Source organism: Chiloscyllium punctatum, chromosome 9 (assembly GCF_047496795.1).
Source record: "Chiloscyllium punctatum isolate Juve2018m chromosome 9, sChiPun1.3, whole genome shotgun sequence".
In the NCBI taxonomy this organism is placed as follows: Eukaryota; Metazoa; Chordata; class Chondrichthyes; order Orectolobiformes; family Hemiscylliidae; genus Chiloscyllium; species Chiloscyllium punctatum.
The window spans coordinates 39,774,575-39,795,375 of NC_092747.1; the positions used below are offsets into that span (position 1 = coordinate 39,774,575).

The 20,801-nt window shown below is 41.9% G+C and overlaps 1 protein-coding gene across 2 annotated transcripts in view; it reads right to left on the bottom strand.

Annotated features, from left to right (window-relative positions):
• pan3 (poly(A) specific ribonuclease subunit PAN3) overlaps positions 1-20,801 on the bottom strand; it is a 161,618-nt gene that overhangs the window by 132,257 nt on the left and 8,560 nt on the right. The window lies entirely within an intron of this gene.

Consider the following 20,801-nt stretch of genomic DNA (forward strand, 5'->3'; position numbering starts at 1 on the left):
TGATGACCCTGAACAATTGTGTTATTGACCCGTCAGGTTCACATTGCATCACAGATTCCTTAGCAGACCCAATTTAAACAACCACTTAACAATTTGTGTAATACCAGAATTAAGGCAGCTAACTGAAATATGCATATTGAGAAGCAGAACATGCAAATTAACTCCTAGCATTGTTAGCAACTGTAGGCTGACACGGGGGGGGGGGGGGTGGAAGAATCATCAGAAACTAGCCTGCCAAATTATCCAATATGCCAAAAGTGGTATCATGTGCATTTTCACACCACAGGAAACAAGGATTCATACGTTCACTTTTGTTCAAACTGGTTTGGTACATTTATAAACTGGTTCCATTGCTATAAACAGACTTGCCACAACTTGTGTGGTTTAAACCACTATTATGCAACAGTAAGTTTATTCTGATCACACTCCATTTAGTTAACAATGTAAAATATTAACATGTTAAAACAGAAGGGAATTCATTTTTAAGACACCTTTAATTTCAAACTTCAAAAATCAGAAAATTCAATATTGCAATTAGCCAACAGTTCTGAGTGTGTGTGGGATGTAGTAGAGCTGAAAGCAAATTTAATACAGAAACAAATTAATAAATAATCAAATTTGCCAGCCTTCCAATGTCACAATAGAACTAGATTACTAGAACATTGATTCTGAATTAAAAATGAATCATCATCGAAATGGTGCATTCTCCATGACAGTGCTTGGCAAGTAGAGGCAATCAGCACTCTCTTCTCATATAGTATAAAAAGATTGCAAGAAATGCAAATGTAAAAAGTAAGCAAATTGTCTTCAGCGCAAGACTGAAAACTTCAACAAAGCACCTTCTCAACAAAACTGTGTTTGCGAAAGTAGAATTTCTACAAAATAAAGATTTTTACAGCTACTCAAGATTATAAAGCAAAAAGAATGGAAAAGAGCGCGCAGGAAACTTATCCAAATGGTTCCAGGGCTTAGGGTATTTAGCAACAAAAAAAAACAACACTGGGCTCTCACTCCTTCGAACAGAAGAAATTAAGTGGAGATCTGCTCAAGATAAAGATTTTTACAAGTTTACATAAAAGATACAAAAAGAAAAGCTGTTCTCATTAACTGATTTAGTGAAGCACCAGGACATATGTGAAGATTTGAGCAAAAGATACAATGTGAGAAAGAACTACTTTAGTGAATGGCGTTCTTTTAGAATGAATTTGCTACAACATTGGTGGTATAGAGTGGGGAAATGGCACTGACTAGACTGCTCTACAGAAAGCCAGCAAGAGCTCAATGGACTGAATTTCTTCTTTCTGTGCAGTCATGACTTGTTTACTCCATACAGTTTTGGAAAATTTGAACCATTTATGATCTCCTTTATGATACAACATTATATAGATAGAAGACTACATCAAAGGCTTTGTATAATCAAACTTACAAATATATACCTTGAAGAATATGTCAAAGAAATTTCCAAAAAATCCCTCCACTATGAAAGTTAAACATGAAACGTTTTAATAGATTATAAATCAGTACTGGAGTTTTCAATTAAAATGATACCCAACCATAATTTAAACAATTTAATTTTAACTTGTATAATAGAACACACGTAAATATTGCTAATATCAACACATCTATTTGACCACAGACAAGTCTTCTCTTTTTAAAAAAAATCAAAATCAGCAGTTTCATTTTACAAATTTAGATGGACTTACTTTATCATAACATTTGATGCTATGTTACTGATTAGACGAAAGATGATTTGTTATGTTTGAAAAAATAACATTTCTATAATTATACCTCACTTAAAATGTTAACAAACAGTAATACGTCTAGTACTCAAGTTAAGAATCTTTCTCACTTGCTCATTTATTAGTCCATCATCACAACTGTAGTTCCTTCAAAACTGATTGGATATTTCAACCATAAGTATGAAGTGTGGTTACTCCTTAGGTCTCTCAAGAACTCCCTGTACGAATCAGATTTACACCTTTCCCACTGGGCAAAAATAGCCCCAGGTCATTTTGAAGTGAATTACAATGCTCCTAATGTTTAAATAAATCTTGGTATTAATCTTCCTTATACACAAATTCAAGTCAATACCCTGATCCCAGAATATCAACTCAGTATCCTCCCCACCCCTGAAAATAAATCAACCATTTACTACTTACTACCACCAATTTCAAACTCGTAGGCAAATTCATATCAGCCCTGCCACTGCCCCTTCAATTCTATACATCTCAGCCCATTTGAAAGTCATGACCATAAAGCCATTACATTGTACAGTGTTAGATTTGTTCCACTGCCTCAATTTATTTGCTTGACAGACAGAAGTATGGATCAACAAAAATTCCAAATCTAACAATGCAAATATCCTTTACATTCACAAATGCAAAAGGAGTTAATAATCTGCTGAACCATTGCTACTTGAACCAACATTACACTAGGGGAAATGAAATAGTCTAGTGGTAACCAGCAAAACATTCCTGTTTCTAATTCTCAACAAGCAGTAGAGCCAAATGTATGAGGTCATACAACTACTTGCTGTGCCAAATTGTAACATTCCATTTTACCAAGGGAAAACATACTCAAGGTGACAAATGTTTAATTTTAATGGGATACAGCATGCAAAAATATGTAACTATTTACTAACAATGTTTAACTGTACAGTAAATAACAATCCTGATCAAAACATAATTTTGTAATTTAAGAAAACTTTGAAAGATGCAAATATCAAACAAATAAGGTTTATAATCTTGCTACTAGCAGATGCCTGCAAAACATTTACAGTGAAATGCAAATCTTTGTTGCAACACTACTTTAAAATACTCTTATCCGATCCTAATAGGCTCTGTTCCACTCCTACTCCAACATATTCATCCTTTTCTTCATTTTCAATTAATTATTTTCATCATATCCCCTTCATTTGCCATCCCAATCCCTCATTCCATCTCCCATGCATTTCCCAAAGGCATCCAAGCTGTCCGCAACATGCGAACTCCACCATTCCTCCAACCAAGAGCCAGGATAGCTTTACTGTTAGACAACCTTCACCATTTGCCGCTCCCCCCCACCCCCCATCCCCAACAACTCCTCCAAACTAATGTTGCTGCTAACAATCACTAAAACCTAGATGTGCCTAATATACTTCAAGACCCAAGCAAAGCAGATATGCCCTAAAACAGCAACTATGAGCTGAAACTCACAGTAAGGTAAGTTTCTTTAACAAGAGTGTTAAAAAGCACGTAGATAAATTCAGCTTTTGAGCCCAATGCTTCAGACATACTGATCTCTCAATCTACACTAATTAGTAGAAATTCAAATATCTTTCTTCAGTCAACAGGAACGAGGAGGTAACAAAGAGAGGAACAAAAATCAATAAGTGAGTTGTAACAGGGTATTCTTGCTCCGGAGGCTTTAATAATGGTTTAGAAGTCAGTTTCGAGGCCGACAGGCCTGTCAGAACACAGTACCACCTGAAGATGAGCTAGGGCTCAAATCCCACCTAGTCCAAGGTCTGATGAAGGTTGTTTATAGAATACGTGCTAAGCACTTGTGTGGTACAGTTGTGGTGTCCATACCTCAGCGCCAGGAGGCCCTAGTTCACTTGTTACAGATGTCATAATACAGAATATGCCTGAATAGGTTGATTTGAAATGATTACAATGCTTACCATCCTGATTTGAATACATCACATTCAGTCCTCTCATGTGAGCTCTTATCTCATAGTAGTAGCATCTTTAAACCTAAGCCAGGAGACCAATACACAAGTCCCATATGCATTAACATTTGCAAACAGATTGACTAGAAAATAAATACCCTGTAAAACTCCGACAGCAATATCCTAGACCCGAGAGGACGGATCTCTAACAACCACAACCATCTTCCAATCAGCAGAGCTTTCCTCGATTCCTGTGTCTCAGTTTTGCTATGGCTCTTTAATGCTATTCTCAGTCAAATACTACCTTGATGTCAAGGGAAACGATCTCCCCTCATCTCTAGAATTCAGCTCTTTTGTCCCATGTCTGGACTAAGCCTGTAACTTAGTGGCCTGACAAATGCCAATTCAGCAATGAGCCAGCTACTCCTTTCCCAGTGCCACTTGATAGCAGGTCAGTGATCCTTTCTATTTCTTTAAATAAGGAGAGAGAATAAACTGGTAGGCAGTAATTGGCCAGGCTGAATTTGTCTTGCTGTGTGTACAGGACTTATCTGGGTAATGGCTCACATTGTTGGATATGTGTCAGTGTCGTTACTGAATTGGAACACATAGCACCACTCTACTGTACTACCTGCTGGAATGTTGTCAGGGCCCATAGCTTTTCGATTATCCAGTGTCTTCATGCTTTTCTTGATATCATTTGGAGTCTATCAAAGAATGTCATCTGTGACATTGGTGACCTCAAGAAGCAGCAGAGATGAGTCAAACTCTCAACACTTTCAGACAAGACAAATGCAAATACTTCAGCCTTGTCTTTTGTGCTGATGTGCTGAGCTCCCACTTCATTGAGGATGGGGAGCTTTGTGGAGACTGCTCATCCCATTGGTTGTTTGGATGTCAACCACCATTCATGATAGTATGTGTAAGGAGTACAGAGCTCAGATTTGAAACTTTGATTATGGGATAATTATCTATTGCATGTTACTTCCACTGATGGCATACTAGTTCAGTTTAGTTTCACTGGGGTGACACTATTTTTACAAATAACCAAGCAACAGAAAATGAAATCATGTCCACTATACATTTTATTTGCTCTTCATTTATATGAATGCTTTAAAACATTTAATTAGAGTTAAAGAATGCTACATTATTGTTCAACATATCTATCAGGATGCATAAATGTCAAATATGGAAAGTCTGCCAAGAGTTCAGCTATCCCACTGTCATACACCTGTCACAGTCAACACAGATATCCTAGGGTAAGAACAAAAAACAAATTTCTTCAAAGATCAATGTGACATGACATCCAGAGATTCCTGTGAAAAATATCTCATGCGGGGATTTCTTCTGACTGATCATTTTGTAGCAGGATGTTATGACACCATTACGAGAAAACTGGACAAGCTGAACATTTGACAGAATTTGGCTTGATGGGCCATGCTTGTTTAAAAAGCAAAATGCATGGAAGAACCAAAAGGAAAGAAAATAAAGCACAGGATTAAATTGAAACACCTGAACAATCTTTACTTACAAATTTGAACAGAACATACATAAGCAATAAACCAATGCTTTCATTTTTTTAAGAACTCTTGGATGTAGGCCATTACGTTCACTGAACAAGAAAGATAACAATTGTAAATAATATCAGCTTTACTTTAAATTGAAACCAATAGATTTAACCCAGCTTAATCTTCTTTTTTGTGGCCTTGCTTCCAAGAAGCTTTTCAGCATATTCCTATGCTAGAAGGTGTTCCTTTTTATTTTAGTTCCGAGGTCACAACTATGGTAGACTCCTACAAATATAATACTGGTCCAATTATGTGTATTGCCGGAAGTCACACATCACAACGGACCAGATAGATATCGACAGACTCTCCTTTTGCATTCAGAGCAGAGTTCCCTGATCAAACATGGCAGACTACACCTCCACATCTTCTAGGTCACCTTTCTTCTCACTTAATGTTCTTTTTAAATCAAAATCCATTCTTTTCATTTAAAACGTGATTATACTAAAATTGGGTATCTTAAAAGCAAAAGTAAACATGAATGATTAAAGCTCTCAGATAGCGGAAAGGAAACAAATGTTAAACAGATACTTTGCATCTTGTCTTCCCAGTAGAAAATATAAAAACAGAATTAATGGGGAGACAAAGACAGTGAGGAACTAAAAATAGTCAAAATAAAAGAAATTAATAAAACTATAATCTGATGAAACTTTTGAACCTAATGGCCTACATCCAAGAGTTCTTAGAAATGAAAGCATTGGTTTATGACCTTTGAAAATTCCCTGGTTTAGGGAAAATTCCCAGTGGATACTATGCAAAAATGGAAGGAGAGAGAAACAACAGGCTACTTAGCCTTAAGTCATTGTAAAAATACTGGATTCCATTACCTAGGGTTTGATAACAGGGCAATAGGTTTATTAGCAAAAAAACAACTTTTACTGACTTTGCAAAATATAAAGTTGTAAAAGGTATAACAAATACCAGTATAATAAAAAAAAGCAAATTCCAGCACAACGACTGTCTAACTACTAACCCACCCTATAATGCAAAACATAACCTAAACACTGTGCAAAACAATACCAACAAGTCAGTCACTAAAAAGAACAAAAGAACACACAAGAACACAAAATAACAATGCTCGACACAAAGCTCTCAAACAAAAACAGGAGCATTGTATATATACCCGTATAAACTCAGGAGTCCCCCTTCCGGGGACAGGGCTCAGCAAACCAAACCATCCTGGTTAAATGAATGCCCTACTTAAGACGACAGACAAATCTGTTTCAAATAACTCAAAAAAGGGCTGCCATCTCTTATAAAAAGCCTCTGTTGTGTGGTGCACCATATTGGTGAGAAAATCTAAGGGTATGTGCTCCATAATTAATCTTCGCCATCCCAGCAAGCCTGGCGGGTTCTCAAACACCCAATTCATCAGAATATTCTTCCGTGCACAGTAAGAAAGAGTATTGAATAGTTTCTTCCCATGGAGAAAATGAGGACTGCAGATGCTGGAGATCAGAGCTGAAAATGTGTTGCTGGAAAAGCGCAGCAGGTCAGGCAGCATCCAAGGAACAGGAGAATCGACGTTTCGGGCATCAGCCCTTTCCTCATTCCTGAAGAAGGGCTGATGCCCGAAACGTCGATTCTCCTGTTCCTTGGATGCTGCCTGACCTGCTGCGCTTTTCCAGCAACACATTTTCAGCTAGTTTCTTCCCATGCCCGTCTAAAGATGATAAATTTGGTAGACCAAGGAGGAGAGATATCGGTTCTACATTAACTTCAGTCCTCAATACCCTCCCTATCTCTCCCGCCACAGAGCTCCAATAAACACAGAGGCTGTGGCATGTCTAGAAGCAATGGGTAAGAGTAACTGCACTTATTTTACATTTGGGGCACTTGGAGATGCCCCTTTCGTAAACTTCGCCAGACAGTCCGGTGCCAAATGAACCCTGTGCAGAACTTTTAACTGCATAGTGGATGTTCTATTACAGATAGAGATCTTTCGCACGTTCTCCCATCTGCCCTCCCATGTTTCAGAAGAGATCTCCACTCCTAGCTCTTGCTCCCAAACTTCACATAACCGGTTAATATCCTACCAGGTCCTACCACCCAGTAGGCGACAGAAGGCACTAACTGAAAAGGGTGCTTGTGGCATGTAGCAACCACCTCTGTATATTGGGCTTATAGGGCTTAATGAGAAGCGTAGTCTTCTTCTGGATGAAACCCCTAACCTGAAAAAAAAACAGAAAAGATCTACTGGACAGCCCATATTTGCGGCTGAATTATTCAAAGGACATCATAACCTCTCCCTCAAACAAACCTCCCAAACTAGAAACTCCTCTCGCTGCCCATAGTTTGATCGGAACCATGGCATACCAACCATGGGTGTGAATGGTGAAGTCTTGAATAAGCAACCTTCACTCTGATGCATTGCCCTCCATGCCTTGACCGTACCAATAACATTACGGTTCCGGCAGTGGTCCATAACTGTACTCCTCTTATCCATGAACAACAGTTTAATGAGAGGTGGGGGGGGGGGGGGGGGGCTCAATATCCAGCCATATTGAGCCTGGATCGTTACCTGCCCAATTCCACACAAAGGACAGCAGGGAGCTCAAATGATGTTTGGGAAAATAACTCCCCATCCTGGAGACAACTGCAATTTACTAAGTTTTAAGAGGGGCCGCCTATGACGCCAAACGAAAGAACTAAACCAAGCCATAAGTTCCCGTAACGTTGACCTGGGAAACATTACAGGGAGCATATGCACAGGATAAAGCAAACGAGGAAAGATATTCATCTTAAGGGGTATTCGGCCCAACCATGAAATTGGAAGAGCCTCCCATCTCTGGAGATCCCAACTAATATTGTTAAGCAGTTGAACAAAGTTAGTCAGAAATAGCCGATTAAGTATGGGGATAGTAAAAATACCTAGGTATCGGAAACCCATTCGTGGCTACTTAAAGTGGAACCAAGGACTACCTTCAACCTCTGGTATTTCCTTAAGGTTCCCCAAAGGCATAGCCTCCGACTTTGCAAATTTGATCTTACATCTTGAAATGGCCCCAAACGAATGGCCCCATTGTATCAGATGGGGTGTGGAGGTCATCGGGTCCATTACAGTATACCCTTGTATACCCTCGATCCCACTTATGGAGCGGTTATGTGGACGTTCTGACGAATGGCCTTTGCCAGCGGCTCTATCACCAAAGTAAACAACAATGGTGAGAGGGGGCAGCCTTGACAACCACCATTCTTAAAGTACCTAGACTTTACCCTGTTGGTGATGACCGTGGCCAGAGGGTGGCGATATAAAACCTCCATCCACCTAGCAAAGACCCTACCCAGCCCAATCCGCTCTAAGACGTAAAAGAGATACGGCCATTCCACCCAGTCAAATGCTTTCTCTGCATCTAAGGAAATCACCAACCCCTGGATTGACCGTTGTTGAAATGCTTGGACCATATTCAGCAACCTTCTAATATTATTAGAAGATCTACAGCCCCTTATAAAACCTGTCTGGTCCTCTTTGACAAATACAGGGCAACACCTTCTCCAATCTCAGCACCAAGATCTTAGATAGAAACTTAAAATTTGAATTTAATAGAGAGATGGTCTGTATAAAGCACAACCCTCAGGAACCTTCCCCTTCTTACGAATTAGGAAATATTAGCTTCTCTCAACGATAGTGATATGCATTCATGCATACAGGAGTAATTGAACATTTCCAGCAGTGGCCCTGATAGAATCTCTAAAACTCCTTATAAAACTCACCCAGGAGACCATCCGGGCCAGACGTTTTCTCATTCTGAAGTTGCCTAACTGCCTCCTGTATTTCCTGAACTGTTCAGGGGCATTAAGGAGAGAGGCCTGTTCCAAGGTTACCCCCCACCCCCCCCAGGAGGTTTTCATCTTTACCCACCTGTCCTCGCAACCTTCAGACCAATACAATTCAGAGTAAAAACTCCAAAAAGCCTCATTAATCCTTTTGGCATTGTATGCAAGGACCCCGGCACAGTCTCTAACTGCAATAATGGATTGGGAAGCACACCTTTTCCTCGTCAGATATGCTAAGTACTTCCCTGGCCTATCTCCATACTCGAACAGCCTTTGTCTAGCAAAAGCAAGATTTTCTTTGCGGTTTGTGTAAGTACTGAATTCAGGGTAGCCCAGAGGGCGTCACCGATGGCCGCACAGAATGTGCTCCCTCAGCGGCTTTCAACCGTGTCTCAAGTAGATGCTGCTGTTCGCCCTTCTGCCTTTTCCGGCTAGCTGAAGAAGAAATAGCTAATCCCCTAGCGAAGGCCTTAGTGGTCTCCCATTGCATAGACAGATTACTAGCTGTGCCGGAGTTGATCGTCAAAAACTCCTGAAACTTCCTCAAAAGGTATTCCACAAATTTGGAATTCTTGATAGAAAAGAGGATCCAGATGCCAGTGCTGTGAACCTTGCCCCTCCAAATATACCACAGTGTAATCAGAAGTAGCTATGTTCCCAATTTCAACAACCCATAATTGAATCCAGAAGAGTCGAGGGCGCCAGAAAAAGGTCAATCCTTGCGTGACATTTATGTGGGTTTGAAAAGAAGGTGAAGTCCCTGCCAGTAGGGCGAAGACATCTCCAAATGTCCACCAGCCTCAATTCCTCGCATAAGTTAGTCAGCTGTTTAGCCTGTGAAGAGATAGTTGGGAGCCCATTAGGCATCCTAAACAATGTCAGAACCAAAAGGCAATTGAAGTCCCCCCCTATAATATTGTGCCGTGTTCTAAAGGCATTCAGCTTAGAGAAGACACGAATCAAAAATTTGAGGAGATGCGCCGGGGTACAGTAGACATTTAAGATTCCATATTCGTTTCCACACATCAGGGCCTTAAGTATCACAAAGTGCCTTTGCTCATCTTTTACCTGCTCTAACATGTGAACGGCAGATTTTTCTGGCTAAGTTCAGCCAATTCCCCTACTTTTAGTAGTAAAGCATGAAAAGAATATGCGATCATAACCCCCCCGGTTGTAACTTCAGGTATTCCCAATCATCAAGATGGATTTCCTGCAACAGAGCAATTATCAACCCTCTCCCTCTGAAGGCTACAAAGTACTTTTTTCCTTTTAACAGGCAAATGACTTCCCTTGGTGTTCCAGGTGCACCATTTAACAAGACACTTAGCCATATCCTCTTTCAGAGACCCTTAAAACCCCCAGGAGAGAGAACTGAGCACAAGTAAATGAAGACTCAGAGTTGTAAAACTGTGTATGCAAAAACTACTCTAACATAACTACAAATAACTATTGCTACCAAAAAAACTACAAAAAAAACTGCAAACTTTTGAACGAGAGACTCTCACCCCTGCCCATAGGGGTCACTCACACTACCCATCCCCCTCTTCACGGTTCATTGAAGACTGAATTTTGCCCCAGCCTTAGGCAAAAATAATACGTAAACAAGGATATAGATGATCCTTAAATCAACAAAAGAGGACAAAGTCAGGATAACATCCCTGGCTCCATATCAATCCCAATTAATGACTAAAAGGATAAAGAAAAAAAAAAGAGGAAAACAATGAAGGGCACTCATAAAATTTCCCATGATAAAATCCAGTAAAATAAAAATATAATAGGAATAACATTTCCAAGATTTTTTTCTTAAAACATTATTAGAGAGAGAGGAAAAAAAAGGAAAAGGGAAAACACAGGGAAAGAAGGAAAAGAGAGCAAACATTAACCATATTCTTCAGGTCAGTCGGTCCATTTTAAAGTGTCCACAAAGTTCTTGGCTTTATCCGCCAAATCAAACATATAAACCAAATCCTCGTGGCTGAAACGGAGCACCGCCGGGTATCTCGTGGAATACTGTATGCCCAGGTTGCTCAGCCTCTTGACTTCATCGAAGGATTTGACCAGATCTAAAAGTTGAAGTTCTAAATTGGAGGAAGGCCAATTTTGACAGTATTAGGCAAGAACTTTCAAAAGCCGATTTGGGGCAGATGTTCACGGGTAAAGGGATGGGTGAAAAATGGGATGCCTTCAGAAAAGGATGTTGTGAAACTTGAAAGGGTTCAGAAAAGATTTACAAGAATGTTTCCAGGGTTGGAGGATTTGAGCTATAGGGAGAGGCTGAACAGGCTGAGGCCTGGAGAGTCAGAGACTGAGGGGTGACCTTATAGGAGGTTTATAAAATCATGAGGGGCATGGATAGGATAAATAGACAAAGTCTCTTCCATGGTGTGGGGGAGTCTAGAACAAGAAGGCATAGGTTTAGAGCGAGAGGGGAAAGATATAAAAGAGACCTAAGGGGCAACATTTTCATTCAGACGGTGGTACGAGTATGGAATGAGCTGCCAGAGGAAGTGGTGGAGGCGAATACAATTGCAACATTTAAAAGGCATCTGGATGGGTATACGAATAGGAAGTGTTTGGATAGTTATGGGCTGGGTGCAGGCAGGTGGGACGAGATTGGGTTGGGATACCAGACTGGCATGAACAAGTTAGACCGAAGGGTCTGTTTCTGTGCTGTACACCTCTATGACTCTTTCAGATTACAGCTGCCGAGAAATCTTGGAAGGACATAACTTTTGACCCTTGGTGCAGCAGTACCTGTGGCTCTTCCCCAGTGATTTGGAGTCTTCTATCACTCTTTGCTTGTTCTTGTATGTGTGGAAGTGCACTAGGACTGGACGGGAGCGCTGTACTGGCACGGTCTTGTGCACCACTACCCAATAGGTCCTTTCAATGTGCAGCCATCAGGACTCGACTTGAAGGTCCAGGAACTGCAGCAGCCAGTGTTAAAGAAGCTGACTGGCTGCCCACCTTCTTCATCCTCCCAGAGCCTGACAATCCCCAGATTCTTCCTCCGACCTCAATTTTCATGGTCGTCGAACTGCTCTCGCAAGGCTCGCACTTGTTCCAGGGCTTGGATCTGTACGAATGAGGACGGAATCGCCGCTTCCAAGGCAGTTGTTCAACCCTCCACCTCCTCCATCCGTGCCCCGAGGCCATGGAGTGCCCATTCATGCTTTTGCAGCATGGACGCAATGGGTTGAATCTGGGCACCAATCTCTGCAAATGCAGCCTCAACGTTTGGGAAGTCTCGCCATTGCTGCCGCCGCCAATTCCTGCATGTCAGTGAAGTGCCTCGAGGGTTCAGCAGAGATTGCAGCAGCAGTCTCTGGTGTGCCTGGTACTGCAGGGGCATGTCCTCCTTGCTGCTGTTTGCTCACTCCCTTTCCCTTTGGCATCCTTCCCACTCCAAAATGTGAACAAATGTGTGTTCTCGAAATTTTAAATTAACAATTCTCTCAAAGAAGTTAGGCAGGGATGGCAAAAAAAAATCAATATGCCTTGGCTGTGAGGCGGAGCCGCCATCTTGCCGAGTCTCCCGTTAATTTTTTTTATATTTGATAGTTTTACCTGAAGGGGCTAAGGCATAGTATCTCAACAGCAACAGTGTCATTTCAGTATAACCTTGTGAAATTATCGTGCACATCTCTTAGCAGCCTTGTCCATGGTTTTGGTTCACAAATGTTTGTTAAATACTTAATTTATTTTTATACTTCTAAAATTTTGATTTCATCGCATACTTGGCTTCGTTATTACTTTTATTTATCTGTTTTCTAGGTTCGTAATCCCTGTTAGCATCTTCATTAGTTTGTATGCATCCTTTTCTTTTGGTTTATCTTCACTTCTATTTATCCATATCATTTCATTGGCATTTGCCTGAATGAGTGCAATGCTACCAAGATTCAATAAGCTTCACACATCCAGGACAATGCAACCTGCTTGAACTGCATCAACACTTACACCCTCCACCACCAAACTTCAGCAGGATGTGCAACATCTACAAAATGCACTGCTATAACATTTACCATGGCACCCAAGACAGCCCTTTCCAAACTCATGATTACTTCCATCTAAATGGACAAGCGCAATAGATACATGGAAACACACCATCTGCAAGCCGCTGCTAACCCTAACTTGGAAATATATTGCCATTCTTTCACTGTGTAGATTAGAGTGGTGCTGGAAAAGCACAGCAGGTCAAGCAGCATCAAAAGTTGACGTTTCGGGCAAAAGCCCTTCATCAGGGTTTTTCCTGCTCTTCGGATGCCGACTGACCTGCTGTGCTTTTCCAGCACCACTCTAATCGCGACTCTGATCCCCAGCATCTGCAGTTCTCACTTTCGCCTATTCTTTCACTGTGACCAAGTCAAAATCCTGAAACATCTTTCCTAACATTATTGTAGGTCTAGCTAAATCAAAGCTGCAGCTCACCACACTTTCTCAAATGCAAATGGGAGTGGGCAATAAATGCTGGCCCAGTGAGTGATGCCCATTTCCCATAAATTAATTATAAAAACTTATCTTCAGAAGAAAAATACCAGGGTCATTTAAGCACTTTTGAGAAAATTATCAATCCTGCATCATTCATGACATGCAATCTTTGAACTTGACACTGTTCTGCTTGAAGCTTCTGTTCATACAAATGAATTCAAATTCAATTGCTGAGCTTTACTATTAAATTAGTTAAATCTTCTGTTAAAGGAATAAGATTGGCCAAGATATAATCTAGACAACATAGATCACTTTGCTGTTTATGGAAACTAGCTATACAATTTGACTGTTTTTCCCCATTACAAACCTTCAAAAGTACTTAATTGGTTGTGAAGGTCTTTGAGACACCCTGCAGTTCTGATACACCCCGATATCAGCTGTAAACCTTTATTTTCAAACTGATTATTTTTTAAGTTGTAAGGTAGGATTGTAAAGTGCAAAATGCCTAATAATTTGATAAATAATTTTGCTGACCGTTACAGCTACCCTGAATTGAGATATAGGCAATTCTGGTCCCAAACTAGATGTTTGATCCAAAGTGCCTTCAAAACAACTAAGGGAAGGAAATAAGTGCTCATGTCAACCAGATTGTAGGGACAAAAAGCAAAATCAACCACAGTTTAGAGGAGAAGAAATGACAAGATTTACACTTCTTCTTGAGGGAAGAGATAGTGACAGGTGAACACAAGTGTTGGTGCGAGCTGGTAGGTCAGTGGGAAAGATGAATCCAGCTGGTAGCTGGAAGGAAGGATCAGTAGGTGGAATATCATCCCCTCCCCACCCCTCTCTGCTTTCTGCAGGGACCACTCCCTTCATCACTCCTTGGTTCGCACCACTAGGTCTCTTTTCCCTCTCACCCTAAACCTATGCCCTCGAGTTCTGGACTCCCCAACCCCAGGGAAAAGACTTTGTCTATTTATCCTATCTATGCCCCTCATAATTTTGAAAACCTCCATAAGGTCACCCCTCAGCCTCCAATGCTCCTGGGAAAACAGCCCCAGCCTGTTCAGCCTCTACCTATAGCTCAAATCCTCCAACCCTGGCAACATCCTTGTAAATCTTTTCTGAACCCTTTCAAGTTTCACAACATCTTTCCGATAGGAAGGAGACCAGAACTGCATGCAATATTCCAACAGTGGCCTAACTAATGTCCTGTACAGCCGCAACATGACCTCCCAACTCCTGTACTCAATACTCTGACCAATAAAGGAAAGCATACAAAACACCTTCTTCATTATCCTATCCACCTGTGACTCCACTTTCAAGGAGCTATGAACCTGCACTCCAAGGTCTCTTTGTTCAGCAACACTCCCTAGAACCGTACTATTAAGTGTATAAGTCCTGCTAAGATTTGCTTTCCCAAAATGCAGCACCTTGCATTTATCTGCATTAAACTTCATCTGCCACTTCTCAGCCCATTGGCCCATCTGGTCAAGATCCTGTTGTAATCTGGAGGTAACCCTCTTCGCTGTCCACTACACCTTCAATTTTGGTGTCATCTGCAAACTTAGTAACTGTACCTTTTGTGCTCACATCCAAATCACTTATGTAAATGACAAAAAGTAGAGGGCCCAGCACCAATCCTTCTGGCATTCCACTGGTCACAGGCCTCCAGTCAGAAAAACAACCCTCCACCACCACCCTCTGTCTTCTACCTTTGAGCCAGTTTTGCATCCAAATGGCTAGTTCTCCCTGTATTCTATGAGATCTAACCTTGCTAATTAGTCTCCCATGGGGAACCTTGTCGAACGCCTTACTGAAGTCCATATAGATCACATCTACTGCTCTACCCTCATCAATCCTCTTGGTTACTTCTTCAAATAACTCAATCAAGTTTGTAGACATGATTTCCCATGCACAAAGCCATGTTGACTATCCCAAATCAGTCCTTGCCTTTCCAAATACATGTACATCCTGTCCCTCAGGATTCCCTCCAACAACATGCCCACCACTGAGGTCAGGCTCACCGGTCTATAGGTCCCTGGCTTGTCTTTACCAGCCTTCTTAAACAGTGGCACCACGTTTGCCAACCTCCAGTATTCCGGCACCTCACCTTTGACTATCAATGATACACATATCTCAGCAAGAGGCCCACCAATCACTTCTCTAGCTTCCCACAGAGTTCTCAGATATACCTGATCAGGTCCTGGGAATTTACATAAAACATTACAGTTCAGTACAAGCCCTTCGGCCCTCGATGTTGCGCCACCCTGTCATACTAATCTGAAGCCCATCCACCTACACTATTCCATGTATATCCATATGCCTGCCCAATGACGACTTAAATGTATTTAAAGTTGGCGAATCTACTACTGTTGCAGGCAAAGCATTCCATACCCTTACTACTCTCGGAGTAAAGAAACTACCTCCGATATCTGTCTTATACCTATCTCCCCTCACTTTAAAGTTGTGTCCCCTCGTGTTTGCCGTTTCCATACTTGGAAAAAGGCTCTCCCTGTCCACTCTATCTAACCCTCTGATTATCTTGTATGTCTCTATTAAGTCACCTCTCAACCTCCTTCTCGCTAACGAGAACAGCCTCAAGGCCCTCAGCCTTTCCTCATAAGACATTCCTTCCATACCAGGCAACATCCTAGTAAGTCTCCTCTGCACCCTTTCCAAAGCTTCCACATCCTTCTTATAATGCGGTGACCAGAACTGTACGCAAATATTCCAAGTGTGGCCATACCAGAGCTTTGTACAGCTGCAACATAACCTCCTGGTTCTGGAACTCAAACCCTCTATCAATAAAGGCCAAAACACTGTATGCCGTCTTAAAGACTCTGTCAATCTGGGTGGCAACTTTCAGGGATCTGTGTACATGGACACAGATCTCTCTGCTCATCTGCATTCCCAAGAATCTTACCATTAGTCCAGTACTTTGCATTCCGACTACTCCGTCCAAAGTATACCACCTCACACTTGCCCACATTAAACTCCATTTGCCACCTCTCAGCCCAGCTCTGCATCCTATGTCGCTCAGCAACCTACTACATCCTTCGTCACTATCCACAACGCCACCGACATTAGTGTCGTCCGCAAATTTACTAACCCACCCTTCTAAGCCCTCATCCAGGTCATTTATAAAAATGACGAACAGCAGTGGACCCAACACCGACCCTTGTAGTATGCCACTAGTAAGTGGACACCAAGATGAACATGTTCCATCAACCACAACCCTCTGTTTTCTTTCAGCAAGCCAATTACTGATCCAAACTGCTATGTCTCCCACAATCCCATTCCTCTGCATTTTGTATAATAGCCCACTGTGGGGAACCTTATCGAACACCTTGCTGAAATCCATATACACCACATCAACTGGTTTACTCTCATCTACCTGTTTGGTCACTTTGTCAATAAGATTCGTTAGGCACAACCTTCCCTTCACAAACCCGTGCTGACTGTCCTTGATCAGATTATTCTTTTCTAGATAGTGTTAAATCCTATCTCTTATAATCTTTTCCAACACTTTACCAACAACTGAAGGGAGACTCACTGGTCTGTAATTACAGGGTTGTCTCTACTATCCTTTTTGAACAAGAGAACCACATTTGCTATCCTCATTTAACGGTTTCAAGACATCCAGCACTTCCTCCTCTGTAATCTGGACATTTTGCAAGATGTCACCATCTATTTCCCTACAGTCAATATCTTCCATATTCTTTTCCACAGTAAATACTGATGCAAAATATTCATTTAGTATCTCCCCCATTTTCTGTGGCTCCACACAAAGGCTGCCTTTCTGATCTTTGAGGGGCCCTATTCTCTCCCTAGTTACCCTTTTGTCCTTAATAGATTTGCAAAAACCCTTTGGATTCTCCTTAATTCTATTTGCTAAAGCTATCTTATGTCCCCGTTTTGCCCTCCTGATTTCCCCCTTAAGTATACTCCTACTTTCTTTATACTCTAAGGATTCACGTGATCTATCCTGTCTATACCTGGCATATGTTTCCTTCTTTTTCTTAACCAAACCCTCAATTTCTTTAGAACTGAAAATGTGTTGCTGCAAAAGCGCAGCTGGTCAGGCAGCATCCAAGGAACAGGAGAATCGACGTTTCGGGCATAAGCCCTTCTTCAGGCTTATGCCCAAAACGTCGAATCTCCTGTTCCTTGGATGCTGCCTGACCTGCTGCACTTTTCTAGCAACACATTTTCAGCTCTGATCTCCAGCACCTGCAGTCCTCACTTTCTCCTCAATTTCTTTAGTCATCCAGCATTCCCTCTACCCACCAGCTTTCCCTTTCACCCTGACAGGAATATATTTTCTCTGGATTCTTGTTATCTCATTTCCAAAGGCTTCTCATTTTCCAGCTGTCCTGTTACCTGCGAACATCTGCCTCCAATCAGCTTTCGAAAGTTTTTGCCTAATACCGTCAAAATTGGCTGTTCTCCAATTTAGAACTTCAACTATTAGATCTGGTCTATCCTTTTCCATCACTATTTTAAAACGAATTGAATTATAGTCGCTGGCCCCAAAGTGCTCCCCCACTGACACCTCAGTCACCTGCCCTGCCTTATTTCCCAAGAGTAGGTACATCCACATACTGAATCAGAAAATTCTCTTGTACACACTTAACAAATTCCTCTCCATCTAAACCTTTAACACTATGGCAGTCCCAGTCGATGTTTGGAAAGTTAAAATCCCCTACCATATTATTCTTACAGATAGCCGAGATCTCCTTGCAAGTTTGTTTCTCAATTTCCCTCTGACTATTCGGAGGTCTATAATACAATCTCAGTAAGGTGATCATCCCTTTCTTATTTCTCAGTTCCATCCAAATAACTTCCCTGGATGTACTTCTGGGAATATCTTCCGTCAGCACAGCTGTAATGCTATCCCTTATCAAAAAGGCCATTCCCCCTCCTCTCTTGCCTCCCTTTTGATCCTTCCTGTAGCATTTGTATCTTGGAATATTAAGCTGCCAGTCCTGCCCATCCCTGAGCCATGTTTCTGTAATTGCTATGATATCCCAGTCCCATGTTCCTAACTATGCCCTGAGTTCATCTGCCTTCCCTGTTAGACCCTTTGCATTGAAATAAATGCAGTTTAATTTATTAGTCCTACTTTGTCCCTGGCTGCCTTGACCGTTTGACTCACTTCTGTTCTCAGCTGTACCCGTCTCAGCTCGATCTCTTTCCTCACTATCTCCCTGGGTCCCACCCCCCCCCACCTTACTAGTTTAAATCCTCCCAAGGGGCAACATTTTCACGCAGAGGGTAGTACGCGTGTGGAATGTGCTGCCAGAGGGTGTGGTGGAGGCTGATACAATTGCAACATTGAAGAGGCATTTGGATGGTTACATGAATAGGAAGGGTTTGGAGGGATATGGGCCGGGTGCTGGCAGGTGGGACTAGATTGGGTTGGGATATCTGGTCGGCATGGATGAGTTGGACCGAAGGGTCTGTTTCCATGCTGTACATCTCTATGACTCTCCCTACCAAAGCCCCGTCCCTCACCAACACCCTGCAATCACAAAAGATGCAAAACGTCCCAGCACACCACCTCCATTCAGGGCTCCAAACAAGCCTTCCAGACGTTCACCTGCCTCTCCTCCAACCGAGTTTACTGCATCCCGTGTTCTTGATATTGTCTTCCCTACGTTGGTAGGGCCAAACGTAAGCTTACAAAATGTTTCGCGAAACATCCCAGCTGGGCCCATAAAGGCTAGCCTGACTGCCCAGTCACCGCCCATTTCGATTCCCCTTTCCACTCCCTCTCAGTCATGTTCATCCTCAGCCTACTCCACTGCCACAGTGAATCAGACCGCACACCAGAAGGAACACCACCTTATCTTCCGTCTGGGCAGCCTACATTCCGCAGGACTCATCATGACTTTCTCCAATTCCAAATAACCTTCCCACCCATTCCCAGACTCCCTTTCTAGTCCCGCCTCTCCCTTCCATTCCACCTACCAACCAGATACATCCCTCCCATTGACCTACCAGGTCACACCTATCACCATCTAACCATTCCGCTCCTCTCCCCATCCAAAACCGCCCTCCCATCTATCTGCAGTTCCTCCTAGCCCCACCTCCATTCCTCAAGAGGGGTTATACCCCAAACACTGACTTCATCACCTCTTGACAGTGCCTGGTTTATTGTGTTCTTTTCGCCTCCTGCTTATCACTTCAGTATCCGAGGAGCTGCAAACTGTGCTGAACATTGTGCAGTCATTAGCGTACACCTCCACCTGTGACCTTATGATGGAGGGAAGGTCATTGATGAAGCAGCATTAATGATGGGCCGAGGACACTATCCCGGGAAACTCTTGCAGAGATGTTCTAAAGCTGAGATGACAGGCCTCCAATAACCATGATCATAATGTCATGTGCCAGGTAGGACACCAATTAGTGGAGAATTTGCCTCCTGATTCCAACTTTGCTCGGCTCCTTAAAGCTACACTCAGTTGATTGTGACCTTGATGTCAAGAGCTGTCACTCTCACGCCACCACTTTTGACCATTTTTGAACCAAGGCTATAATGAGGTCAGGAGCTGAGTGGCCACAGCATCAGTGAGCAGGTTATTGCTGAGCAGGTGCTGCTTGAATGCACTGTTGAAGACATCTTCCATCACTTTATTGATGATCAAAAGTAGACTGCGGAATTTGTGTTGCTTATTGTAGACATTCCTGCAGTCTTTATCTCCTTCAATAATTTTTCTAATTCCTCATGTCTTACTTGCTCTTGTTCCAATAATATTAACTCATCTTTTAGCCACTGGAAACAGTTCCTTTTTATTTACTCTATCTGCACCTTTCATGATTTTAAATATTTTTATCCAATTTCCTCCGCCTTCACTATTTCAAGGATAACAACCTTGGTTTCTCCAACCTAGTAACGCTACTCTGATCCTTCTTCCTTCAAAACTAGCATGTTTCTACTGGCTGACAAATCTCAAACAGGGTAGTAGTATCTTAGGACAAGGGGTTAATCACTTAAGTCTCAGATGAGCAAAGATATATTCAAGCGCTTGTGAAACTGAGAAATTCTCTCATCTAATGGTTGGTGGCTCCCTCATCATTAAATAAATTTAAGGCCAAGATAGACAAATTTTTGGTCTCTTTCTGGGAATCAAGGGATATGTGAGTAGGTGGGGATGGGGAGTTTGTCCACTAATTAGAGATGAGAAATAAATGCTGGCCTTGCCAGCAGTGCTTGTATCCAAAAATGAAGTTTTTTTTTTAAATCTCAACTCTATTAATAAAACTGCACAAAGTTAACAGTCTTAAGATGTGTCAAGAAATGCATACCAGTGGTCCATTACAGTGCCAGATTATGTCAAGTGATAGAATATTGTGTGGGGAAAAGCCGAAATCCTACC